The following is a 12,230-nucleotide window of genomic DNA, read 5'->3' as shown; positions in this document are numbered from 1 at the left end:
AGGGCGTGGACGCAGGATGCAGTGACAGTCATGTCCAGTTTGCTGTTAATGAATATTTCGAACTCTTGGCATGTATTCTGAGTGTAGGTGTGAGTCCGAGTTCAGCTGAGTTCAGCCGGCTACCAGTTGGAGTCCCATGGTAAGGTGTTGTCACCGAATGTTAGATCTGGGGGTCTCTAGTTGGGAATGGTAAGAATTGGGAGTTTTCAGGAAAAACTAACAGTCCAAGGAAAAAAAGGATTCTAAGAAAAGTATGTGGTCGCGTTTGGTCTGCACTCACTAGTAGTGTGCACCAATCACTCTATGTAAAACACAAATGCAAAGTCCAAATCCGCACCGCTGACCAACAATGTCAGATCTTGGGGTCTCTAGTTGGCAATGGTTATCACCTTTGTCCAAATAGGGACCCTTACTTCTAAGTCAGGATAAGGGGATTACACTCCTTAAAAACCCCTGCTCATCCCCTTGGTAGCTTGGCACGAGCAGACAGGCTTACCTCAGAGGCAGTGTGTTAAGTATTTGTGAATATACACAGTAATACAGTGATAATACTACAGATGGACACAACACAGGTTTTATAAAAAATAAGTATTCTTTATATAGACTTAAACACAAGACCACAAACAACAAAAATCCACAATACTACACTTATGGTTACTTAAAAGATGATTAAAGTCTCTTAGTTGAAGTTGTTCGTAAATGCGACAAAGTTCTCAACAAAGTACCTAGATGAACAAAATGCTCGCAAAAGGGGAGATGTGTCGGTTCCGTGACCCGGGGGAACGGTTGCATCCTTCCTTAATGCTTGCACAGAGTAAGGGACTCGTCATGAGCCTTACCGGTGCGGAGGTGATGCGTAGATTCTCGGCCTGCAGGCCCATTGTGCTGCACAAGATGGCGCCTTGATGCGATGCGATGATCCGGTTGCGATGCGAGAAGATGGGGCCCTTGATACGGCAATGGGATGGCGATGCGATGAAGCCCTGGCAGCCTTGCGACGACTCTGTACTTTGGAGCGGCGACAGGCCCAGCGATGCTCTTCTCCGGTGATGTGATGGCGACTCTCTTGATGGCGTCACGCTTATCCAGTGATGCGACAGCAGGCATCTTCGATGAACACACGCTTCCAGGGAGATGCGGCGAAGGCTCGCTTCTCCGGCGTTGCGATGATTTCAGCTGCGGAGGCGACACGCTTCCCCTCGATGCGCCGTGCTTCCAGCTCCCAGCGGCACGCAAGTGACTGGAGTCAGAATTCCCAGCAAGGAAATTCAGGAGGGAGCTGGAGGTGAAGTCTTTTGTCCCTGAGACTTCAGCAGGAGGCAAGCAGAGTTCAAGTCCTTGGAGAATATTCTGTAGATGAAAGTCCTTACAAAGTTCCTTCTCCTTTCCCTTGGCAATGAAGCAACCACTGCAGGCCAACCCAGCAAACAGCACACTGCCAGAGGGGCAGTCCAAACCCCTGCAGCTTCCTTGGTTCTTCTCCTTGGCAGAAAAGTTTCTTGTTCCAGAAGTGATCTAATTTCTTGGGATCAGGGTCCCAATATTTATACCCCAAACTCCTTTGTTCTCTGAAGGCAGAGAGGCCTCTGCCTAGTTCCAACCAGTTCATGAGCACTTTGTTGGCATGCCTCTCTTCCTTCTTTCACTGTGCAGGGCAGAGACATCAGCCGCCCCACAGGAGGTGGAGCCAGTACAGGGGAGGGATGATACAGCTCTGGAGTACTCTTTTGACATGATTCCCCCTCTCCTTTCACAGTGCAGGGCAGAGACATCAGACAAGCCACAGGGGGTGAAGCCAGCATTGTAGAGGGAAGGCCCAGCCCTATTCAGGTCCCAGGTGTAACTCCTCCCTCCCATCTAGATGCATATCTTTCTATTCACCAATGGGCTGCCCCAGCCTGTCTCCTGGAATTCCCCAGCCCTGTCACTCACAAACCCAGACAAGGAATACACAACCCAGCAGAGGCAGGCTCAAATGGTTAAGCAAGCAAATGCCTGCTTTCTAAAAGAGGTATTTGCAAACACAAAATATTAAAATAAACTTTACTAAAAGATGTACTTTATTATTCTGAGTTGAGGCATACTAAATTCGAATTTCTACCATGTCCCCTGAGTCAGTTAGGGTTATAACAATGTAATATTCTAACTGCCCATTCTAGCCTATGAGAACAGGTAGCCTTCAATAGTGAAAAACGAAAATGGCTGTAATTCACTATTAGAACAAGCTACACACATCAGAGCATGTCCTACCTTATACTTACAATGCACCCTGCCTTTGGGCCTACCATAGGGGTGTCTAATATGAAGCAAAGGGAAGGTTTAGGGACTGGCAAGTGGGAGCCCTTGGCCAAGTCGACATGGCAGTGCTAAACTGCACACAGGCCTTGCAATGGCAGGCCTGAGAAACACTTTACAAGCTGCTTCTGTGGGTGGCACAACCAGTGCTGCAAGCCCACCAGCAGCATTTGCATGGTGCACTGTACTAGGGGCTGATAGATAAATCAAATAACCCAATCATGGAATCCAATCAGTATATCAATTTAACATGGGGAGCACTTGCACCGGGGCACTGCTTAGCAGTGGCACAGTGCCCAAAGCATAAATCCAGCAAAAACATATTAAAGCAGAGGAGGTAATCCGTCAAAAATGGAAGGGAAACTAACGTCAATGATGTCAGGTCTAACACGTGTCCCCTCCAGCTGAAACGTGGGAAGAACTACCCTTCCCGTTGGGAGTTATCTTCACTAAGGCGGAAAAATCTGGACAGACCATCAGCGTTGGCGTGTTCTGTACCAGGGCGGTGTTCCACCGTAAAGTCCATACCCTGAAGGGAAGTGGACCACCTCAACAACTTTGGGTTCTCACCCCTCATCTGCATCAGCCATCTGAGGGGCCTGTGGTCGGTCTGAACTCGGAAGTGAGTCCCAAACAAGTAGGGTCTCAACTTCTTCAGTGCCCAGACACAGCAAATGCCTCATGCTCAATTGCACTCCACCTCTGTTCCTCTGTTCCTGTGGTAGTAACCTCCTACTAATGAAGGTTACAGGTTGGTCTAGGCCCTCTTCATTAATCTGTGATAGAACAGCCCCCACACCATGCTCTGAAGCATCCGTCTGTACAATGAATTCTTTTGAGAAGTTGGGTGCCTGAAGACCGGGTGTTGTGCACATGGCAGTCTTCAGGGTGTCAAAAGCCTTCTGACAGTTATCAGTCCAGTTCACTTTCTTGGGATGCTTCCTGGAAGTCAGATCAGTCAAGGGGTATGACAACACTGTTGCAATACCCCTTGACAAACCTCCTCTAGTACCCCGTGAGTCCTAAAAAGGCTATCACCCATGTCTGAGTCTTTGGGGGTTCTCATGCCAGGATGGAATTAATCTTGAGTTGTAGGGGCGCAACCTTGCCGCTTCCTACCTGGTGGCCCAAGTACACAACGGAGCCCTGCCAGATCTGAGACTTACTTGCCTTGATCATGAGGCCTGCCTTGCGCAGTGCCATCATCACTTCCCAGAGGTGCTGCAAGTGTTCTTCCCAACTGGCGCTGAACACTGCAATGTCATCCAGGTAGGCGGCACTGAAATCCTCCAGTCAAGCCAACACCTGGTTGACCAACCTCTGAAAGGTGGCAGGTGCATTCTTCATCCCAAAGGGCATAACCCGGAATTGGTAGTGCCCATCTCTTGTGGAGATTGCTGACCTCTCCTTAGCCCCATCAGTTAAGGCGATCTGCCAGTACCCAGACATCAAATCGAACGTGCTGAGGTACTGTGCAGCCCCTAACCGATCAATGAGCTCATCAGCTCTGGGGATGGGGTGTGCATCAATCCTGGTGACTGAATTGATCCCTCTGTAGTCCACACAGAACCGGAGTTCAGGTGTGGCACCCGGCGAGGCAGCCTTTGGGACCAAGACCAGTGGGCTGGCCCAAGGACTGTTTGAGGACTCAATGAACCCTAAAGCAAACACCTTGGAGATTTCCTCCTTAATGTAAGCCCTAACCTTGTCAGTCACTCTGTTAGCCTTGTGCTTGACAGGAGGACTGTCACCAGTGTCCACATCATGGACGCACCACTCTGTGACACCAGGAACCAAGGAAAATAGATCAGAGAATTGCCCCAACAGTTGGCGACAATCTTGCTGCTGATCAGGGGTCAGTGTGGCAGAGAGGCTGACATAAGTATGGGCGGAAAATCCGTTACGCTCGCGGATTTTGCGGATTTTTGGGAAATTCGCAATCCGCGAGATTTGCGAATTTCCCGCAAAATCCGCAAATTCGCACGCAGCGGATTTTTTTGGCGGCGCGCGGCGTTGGTGATACAATTTTTGCGGCGCGCGGCGTTTCTCATCGTTTGCCGAGTTGTTTTTTTCGATAGTTTGCGAGTGCTGCGCCATTTTGGATCTTGCTGTGTGATCCCGCGGGAATTGGCGAGCGCAATTACGTCATCGCGGCTTGCCAGCGATAGTTTGTCAACGCGAGTACGGCGAGATCACGTCTCGCGGTACTTCGCAATTGCGAGATTTGAGATGCGGCGAGCGAAAATATAAATTTGCAATTCTGCACAAGAAATCCACCAGCAAGCAGCATAAACCTTCTAGAAATGATGATTTTTATCTGAATAACTCCTTAGTTTGACATTTGCCTGCACTTTTTTAGCGAGGAGTCCATTTTGGGGAGGGGGGCAGGGGGGTGGGAGGAAGGAAGTGCCCCACAGTCTTCAACTTCCTGTTCCTGTTCAGCAGGCTCCTCCCAGTGCTTTGTCCATCTCCTGGTCACTTTTCATTTGGGTCTGGAGCTGGAAGGATTACTTTTTGTGGATGCTGCTGGATATTTGGATTTGAGGCCTTTTTGACTTTCTTTGGATCACTGTTGGATTAGAAATTTTACAAGTAAGTTTGTTTGGGGCATTACAGTTGCTGCAATTAAAATTTTGGAATTTTCGATTTTTGGGCTGTTTTGGGGCCTTTTGCCCAGGGGTACTCAGTGGTGGGTGGACTGAGTCTTTCTGTGGGTTGTCTTGAATTTAAACATCATGGAGGCCATGGATGGAATGGGATTGTGCAGATTTTTCAGTGATTTTCGTTTTTTGGGCCTGTACTTGTGGCCTTTTCACCAGGGGTATTTGAGTCTAGCATGGGCCTAGTCTTTCTGTGGGCTGTCTTGAACTTAAACATCATGGAGGGCATGGATGGAATGGGATTGTGCTGATTTTTCTGTTTTTCGATTTTTGACCTGTTGTTGGGGCCTTGACCAGGGGTAGTGAGTGGTGCATGGGCCTAGTCTTTCTGTGGGGTGTCTTGAATTTAAACATCATGGAGGGCATGGATGGAATGGGATTGTGCTGATTTTGCAGTGTTTTTCGATTTTTGGGGGTGTTCATGGGGACAGGCCATGTGGGTGGGGGCCATTTTGAGTGCTGGTACAGGCAGGCCCTGGCCATGTGCTAGGAGGCAAGTGGCCATTTTGAATGCAGGCTTTGTTGTTAGGCCTCCAACCATTTTGCCTACTTTTCAACCTTTATTTATGCCCAGGGGTAGTGAGTCTTGCATGGGCCTAGTCTTTCTGTGGGTTGTCTTGAATTTAAACATCATGGAGGCCATGGATGGAATGGGATTGTGCTGATTTTGCAGTGTTTTTCGATTTTTGGGGGTGTTCATGGGGAGGGACATGCCATGTGGCTGGTGGCCATTTTGAGTGCAGCTACAGGCACTGGCCATGTGCTGGCAGGCAAGTGGCCATTTTGAATGCAGGCTTTGTTGTTAGGCCTCCAACCATTTTGCCTACTTTTCAACCTTTATTTATGCCCAGGGGTAGTGAGTCTTGCATGGGCCTAGTCTTTCTGTGGGTTGTCTTGAATTTAAACATCATGGAGGCCATGGATGGAATGGGATTGTGAGATTTTTCAGTGATTTTCGTTTTTTGGGCCTGTACTTGTGGCCTTTTCACCAGGGGTATTTGAGTCTAGCATGGGCCTAGTCTTTCTGTGGGCTGTCTTGAACTTAAACATCATGGAGGGCATGGATGGAATGGGATTGTGCTGATTTTTCTGTGTTTTTCGATTTTTGACCTGTTGTTGGGGCCTTGACCAGGGGTAGTGAGTGGTGCATGGGCCTAGTCTTTCTGTGGGGTGTCTTGAATTTAAACATCATGGAGGGCATGAATGGAATGGGATTGTGCTGATTTTGCAGTGTTTTTCGATTTTTGGGGGTGTTCATGGGGACAGGCCATGTGGGTGGGGGCCATTTTGAGTGCTGGTACAGGCAGGCCCTGGCCATGTGCTAGGAGGCAAGTGGCCATTTTGAATGCAGGCTTTGTTGTTAGGCCTCCAACCATTTTGCCTACTTTTCAACCTTTATTTATGCCCAGGGGTAGTGAGTCTTGCATGGGCCTAGTCTTTCTGTGGGTTGTCTTGAATTTAAACATCATGGAGGCCATGGATGGAATGGGATTGTGCTGATTTTGCAGTGTTTTTCGATTTTTTTGTGCTCTATAACTGAACTGATGTTCCTCTGTCTTCCATTTTTTTTAGGTGCACAAGACTCAAGAGAACCACCAGTGCCAGGAAGAAGTCCTGCAGCGGTGTGTGTGTGCAGCATAACGTCACGCGACGTCACGTCTGGCCTCAGACAACTCTACAATTCGTGCAACTGCGGCCTGCTGTCTGACCTGCTCTGAAGAAGATGGCCCCAAAGAAAGTTCTCCGTAGCTCCTCTAGCAAGAAAGTTGCTAGTAAGGAGCAGAAGAAGCAAGTTACCAAGGAGGCTGGTGTGCCACCCGCCACGTTTTTTGGGAGAAAAAAAAAAAGTACGCCTGCAGCAGCAGGATCTGCTGGGGACCAAGCTGGGAGCAGCACCCCTGCTCCATTGGGTTCAGTGCCTCCACCACCACGCCAACTTAAGTCAAAGCCCTTGAGTGCTTCAGAGGCAGTCAGCGTACTTCTCCAATCACCATCGACCAGTGATGTTGGCTCATCGCAAGAAAGTAGCAGCAATGTCCCTGAATCAACACAAGTTGTTGTAACTCATCTGACAAGTGTTGAACAACCACAGCCGCAACAACAACACCATGTGCAAGTACACGCCCAAGTACATGTGGAAGGAGAGGCAGCAAAAGGAGATGCGCAAGCAAAGGTGCATTGAGGTTCACAAGTGCCCACAATAGTTGTTCCTCCCGAAGTAGGGGCACATCAGGAAATCGACAATGAAGCCGAGGTATCATTGGAAGCCACTCCTCCTGATGATCATTCATTGTCTTCCACATCCCTAGCAAGGAAAAGATCAAGGGGGGTGTCTACATCTTCTTCAAGCCCACCGCCTTCTGATGATCTGGATGACGAATGGGTACCACCACGGCAGCCTGAGAGTGAGGCACACCATGATCTGACACCGGTACCTAAGCGTAAAAGGAAGGTCGTCGAAAAACTCATACCTATGGAGTGTGATGAGGCTCAACAAGAAGTGACAGATACTGCTGGTGATGAAGCCTCTCACGATGACGACGAGCCAGTCATCACAATGGTCACTGCAGCCCCACCGGGCATGCAGCAAAGAGACATTTTGACCCTATCCCGAGAAGCTGCTGAGCGTGATGATGATGTCGACGAGGAGGCAATGGAAATGGAATCATTAGATTTGGAGTTAAGTAGTACACCAAAACCTACCGCTTCCATATTTCTTCCTCGCAAGAAGGTACCCACCTCGTCCTCGACCTCAATTCGTGGTGGTGAAAGTGCAAAACGTACTGAAGTTCGGCAATCCACATCCTCCACTTCATCTGGCATTAGCAGCAGGACCACCACCACCAGTATCGCCGCCTCCTCCGGCCCCCGAATAATAATAATAAGGGTAGCTTATAAAGCGCATGGTTACGCCAAAGCGTGTCCCCGCGCTGCAACTGAAGAACTCTGAGCGAGGTGGAGACCAGTGATCCGTTATCTGGAGAACAGGTGTGTTTTTAGGTTCTTGCGGAAGCTGGATTCGGATGGATCCAGACGGAGATGGAGAGGGAGGGAATTCCAGCTTTTCGCTGCCAGATAGCGGAAAGAGCGTCCGCCCATACGGGCTCTTTTTACCCTAGGAACCTGAAGTAGGCCCTCATATGAGGAGCGCAGCTCGCGTGCAGGTGTATACCTTGTCACTAAGTTCTGGAGTGGAATAGGAGATTTCTTAGCCAGGATGCGGTGGCATGTACAGAGGGCTTTGAATTCCACTCTGCTTCTTACTGGCAACCAGTGGAGGGTTTTGAGAGCGGCTTTGGTTTCTGATCGTTTAGGGATTTTTAGGATGAGACGGGCTGCCGCGTTCTGTATTACCTGAAGGCGATTCATGGCTTTGCAGGTGGTACCCAGGTAAAGTAGGTTGCCGTAGTCTAGGCGTGATGTCACAAGGGCGTGTACCAGTGTTTTCCGTGCTGACATAGGAAGGAGGTCAAGAACCTTCCTTATGGTTTTTAGGACACCAAAACAGACGCCTGCAACTCGGTCTATTTGGGGTCCAAAAGATAGGTCAGCGTCGAGCCATACGCCTAGGTTTTTTACTCCCTGGCGAGGTATGGGAGCTTCATCCAGACATGGAGGCCACCACGCCGATGACCAAACAGATGGGTTCCCCCCCACAACGAGCACCTCGGTCTTGTTGCCGTTTAACTTAAGGCAGTTAGTGGACATCCAGGCTGCAAGTTCTTGCATGCAGTTCCTGAAACTGTCCATCGCAAGACCGGGTGCACGCGATAGGGAGATAACCAGCTGCGTGTCACCGGCGTATGACACGATGCTCAATCCGTGACTCACGGCAATTGAAGCCACTGGCGAGACATAGAGATTAAACAAGGTTGGGCTCAGGGACGAACCCTGAGGGACTCCCTGGCCCAAACCTATGTCTCTCGAGTAGTGGTCGCCCTGACGAACCTGGAAGCTTCTCCCTGTCAGGAAGGATTGTAACCATTGGAGTGCAGCTTCGGATATACCTCCGTTGTTCAGACACTGTAGCAAGTTGTCGTGCGCCACAGTGTCGAACGCTGCACTCAGGTCCAGTAGGATGAGGGCCATGGTGTGTCCCTCATCTACCCCCTGACGTAGGGTCTCAACTGCAGTAAGCAGTGTGGACTCTGTAGAGTGGCGGGGGCGGAATCCGAACTGGGTGTCGTGCAATAAGGCAGCCTTTTCCACGAAGTCCATTAGTTGTTTATTGACCGTTTTTTCAGCCACCTTGGCTAGGTAGGGCAGGAGTGAAATTGGGCGGAGATTGTCAAGTTTCTCAAAACTGATGGTAGGTTTCTTCCTGAGGGGCAGAACAACCGCCTTTTTCCAATCCCTAGGTACTGTCTTGGTGGTAAAAGATACATCGAGTACATGTCTAATGTATGGTTCTAGTACCCTTAGACTATCCGTCAGGCGTTTGGGTGTGGTAGGGTCTCTCGGAGAGCCCGACTGCACCGACCTGCAGATTTTTAGAAGATCTTCCGTGGGAGGGGTAGTAAAGTTGGTAAGTCTAGGTTTATCCCCCCACTCCCTAGGGCTTTCAACGAAGTCTGCCCCGGTTTTGGACTGCGTAGGGAATGCTGAGTAGATTTTTGTTATTTTATCTGAGAAAAAATCTGCAATTTTGTCACACAATTCTGGCGAGCAGTCATCGGGGGCAATAGCTGGGTTTCCGCTTGAAAGAGTTTTATAGAGTGAAAACAGCTCTTTCGTCGAGTTACCAGCCTCACTGATCCTATTCGTAAAGTATGCTGTTTTTGTCTTTCTGATTAGTCCATGGTAGGTTCGTCTCTCGGTTAGATAATTCTTTCTGGTTTCTTCAGAGAGAGTCTTGCGCCATTCTCTTTCGGTTCTTTTTAGTGCAGTTTTCTGAACTCTTAGTTCAGCGTTGAACCACGGGGCAGTTTTGTTTATGCGTCCCCCAGATTTGGTTTTTAGCAAAGGGGCTGTGCAGTCTAGTGCCTGATTAATGCGTGAGCAGAGGTTAGCATTGGCTGTGTCAGCATCCTTCCCTCCTGGGCTTCCTCCTTTCATTAATTCAGCACAGAATTTGGACTGAGAGAATGTAGCCCATTTCCGTTTGAGGTGGTACATAGCTGGTGACTGTGGGGGTCTACTTCCAGGGATTCGTATGGAAAAAGGGACCAAATAGTGGTCCGACCATGGGATGGGAATTGGGGTCATAGCTTCCGCTTCCCCCCAGTTGACAAATATGGGGTCCAGCAGATGACCCTGTTGGTGGGTAGGGCCTCTAACAATTTGGGTAAGTTGGAGGGCTTTCAGTGCCTGGCCAAAATTCTTACTGACGTGGTCTGAGGGGTTATCAAGATGAAGATTGAGATCCCCGAGTACCAGAAACTTGTCAGTGCACAGTACGGTTTCCATGATTCCTTCAACCAAACTCTCCTCGAACCTGGCTATGGGGCCTGGGGGTCTGTAAATTAGTATCCCCTTTAGCGTGTAGTTATTATTCACTTTGATAGTGAAGCTCCCTGCTTCACTGTCCAGGATGGGAGAGCTATCTAGCTGGCATCGTAGGTTTTCACGGGCTATAATTGCGATTCCGCCTCCTCTGCCTGTGGGTCTATCCAGTCTATGTATTGTATACCCTCCTGGAGTTGCCTCAAGGGCGTAGGGTGTAGACTCATTATCTAGCCATGTCTCTGTTAGAAAGACAAGATCCCATTGGTTCTCAGTGATTAGATCATATAGGTCTAGCCTGTGTTTTCTCAGTGAGCGAGCGTTAAGCAGTCCGCATTGTATGGTATAGTTCGTGTTGGTTGTATTCTTACCATGGTCGAATGAGAAGTGACAGTGTTCGCAACCCATATCGTTTTCCACGCATAGACTATGCTTGCAGGAATCGTCGATTTTGTGGCAAGCGTTCAGTAGATCCTGCTTGCTCCACCGTATGTGACCATCTGGAGGAGCAGGGGTTGTGGCCCTGGACCGCGTACGACCGCGGACGGGCGCAGACGGGCTTGCCTTAGGCATTTCAAGTCTCCAGTTTGGGACTTCTTTAGTGTTTGCCCAAAAAAGGAAAACGTAGCCATTTGTAGCCTTTGTAAGCTTCGAGTTAGTCGTGGTAAGCTTGGTTCTAACTATGGTACCGGAGGCCAGAGAGGTCATCTTGAGAGAGCGCACCCTGTCCAATGGTTTCCGCACCTAGAGGCGGTCAAGAAAGCCGGAATTGCACGTAATGAAAACGTTGATTTTTCATCTGATGATGACGAGGAGGTAGAAGACGATTCAAACACTTCACTTACACCCAGTTCCCCTGTCAGCAGCACACCCCATGGGAGCCACACTAAGAGTGTGGGAGAGAGTGAGACATCAATGCGGAAAAGTTCATCAGCGAGCGTAACTGGGTCGAAGAGATCATCATCATCCCGTAAATCCTTGGTCCAGGGCAACATTAAAAAGATGTTGTTTACAGAAGCGCAATATGAACGCAACCACCCAATGACCCGTCTGTATAACACTAAGCTGGCTAAAATGCTAGCTCTGGACCTTCTCCCTTTTTCTTTTGTAGAAGGGGTTGGTTTTCTAGAATTAGTGACAGCGCTCTGCCCTAAATGGAAGGTTCCTAGCCGGTTCTATTTTGCCCGAGTTGCGGTTCCAGCACTACATGAAGATGTTCTGAAGGTGATTGGGGCAGCTTTGCAGAAGAGTGCTGTTCACACTATACATCTGACAACAGACATGTGGACCAGTGGCGCAGGCGCTGATTACATGTGCATCACTGCACACTGGGTCTCTTTTTCAGGGGCTAAAGCAAAGCTAAACGCAGGTGTTGACACGAACATTGTTTTTAAAGGTGCTCGGAAACATGCAACACTAGCCATGTTTGGTTTGGAGAAACGTCACACAGCAGAAAACATTTTGGATGTCTTTAACACAAAGGTCCTTAACTGGCTGTCCCCACTAAAACGCAAGGTTGGTTATGTTTCCACGGACAATGGCGCCAATATAGTTAAGGCCATGAGGGACGGTTACTATTTCAGAGTGCCGTGTTTGGCGCACTGTATAAACCTGGTTGTCCAAAAATTCTTGGGTAATAAAGGCAGTGCAGCGTACAGTGTATTGGAGACCTGCCGAAAAATGTGCAAGCATTTCAGGCATTCTTTTAAGGCCCGGAAGCAGCTGAGGAGCCTGCTATATCAACGTCAAATGCCAGTGAAAGCACTCATCCAGGAGGTGGTAACACGTTGGAACTCAACCTTCTACATGCTTGAGCATCTGTATGAGCAGTAT

Source organism: Lissotriton vulgaris, chromosome 3_1 (genome assembly GCF_964263255.1).
Source record: "Lissotriton vulgaris chromosome 3_1, aLisVul1.2, whole genome shotgun sequence".
Lineage (NCBI taxonomy): Eukaryota > Metazoa > Chordata > Amphibia > Caudata > Salamandridae > Lissotriton > Lissotriton vulgaris.
The sequence above is the reverse complement of the archived record's forward strand: the minus strand, read 5'-3'. Positions refer to the sequence as shown.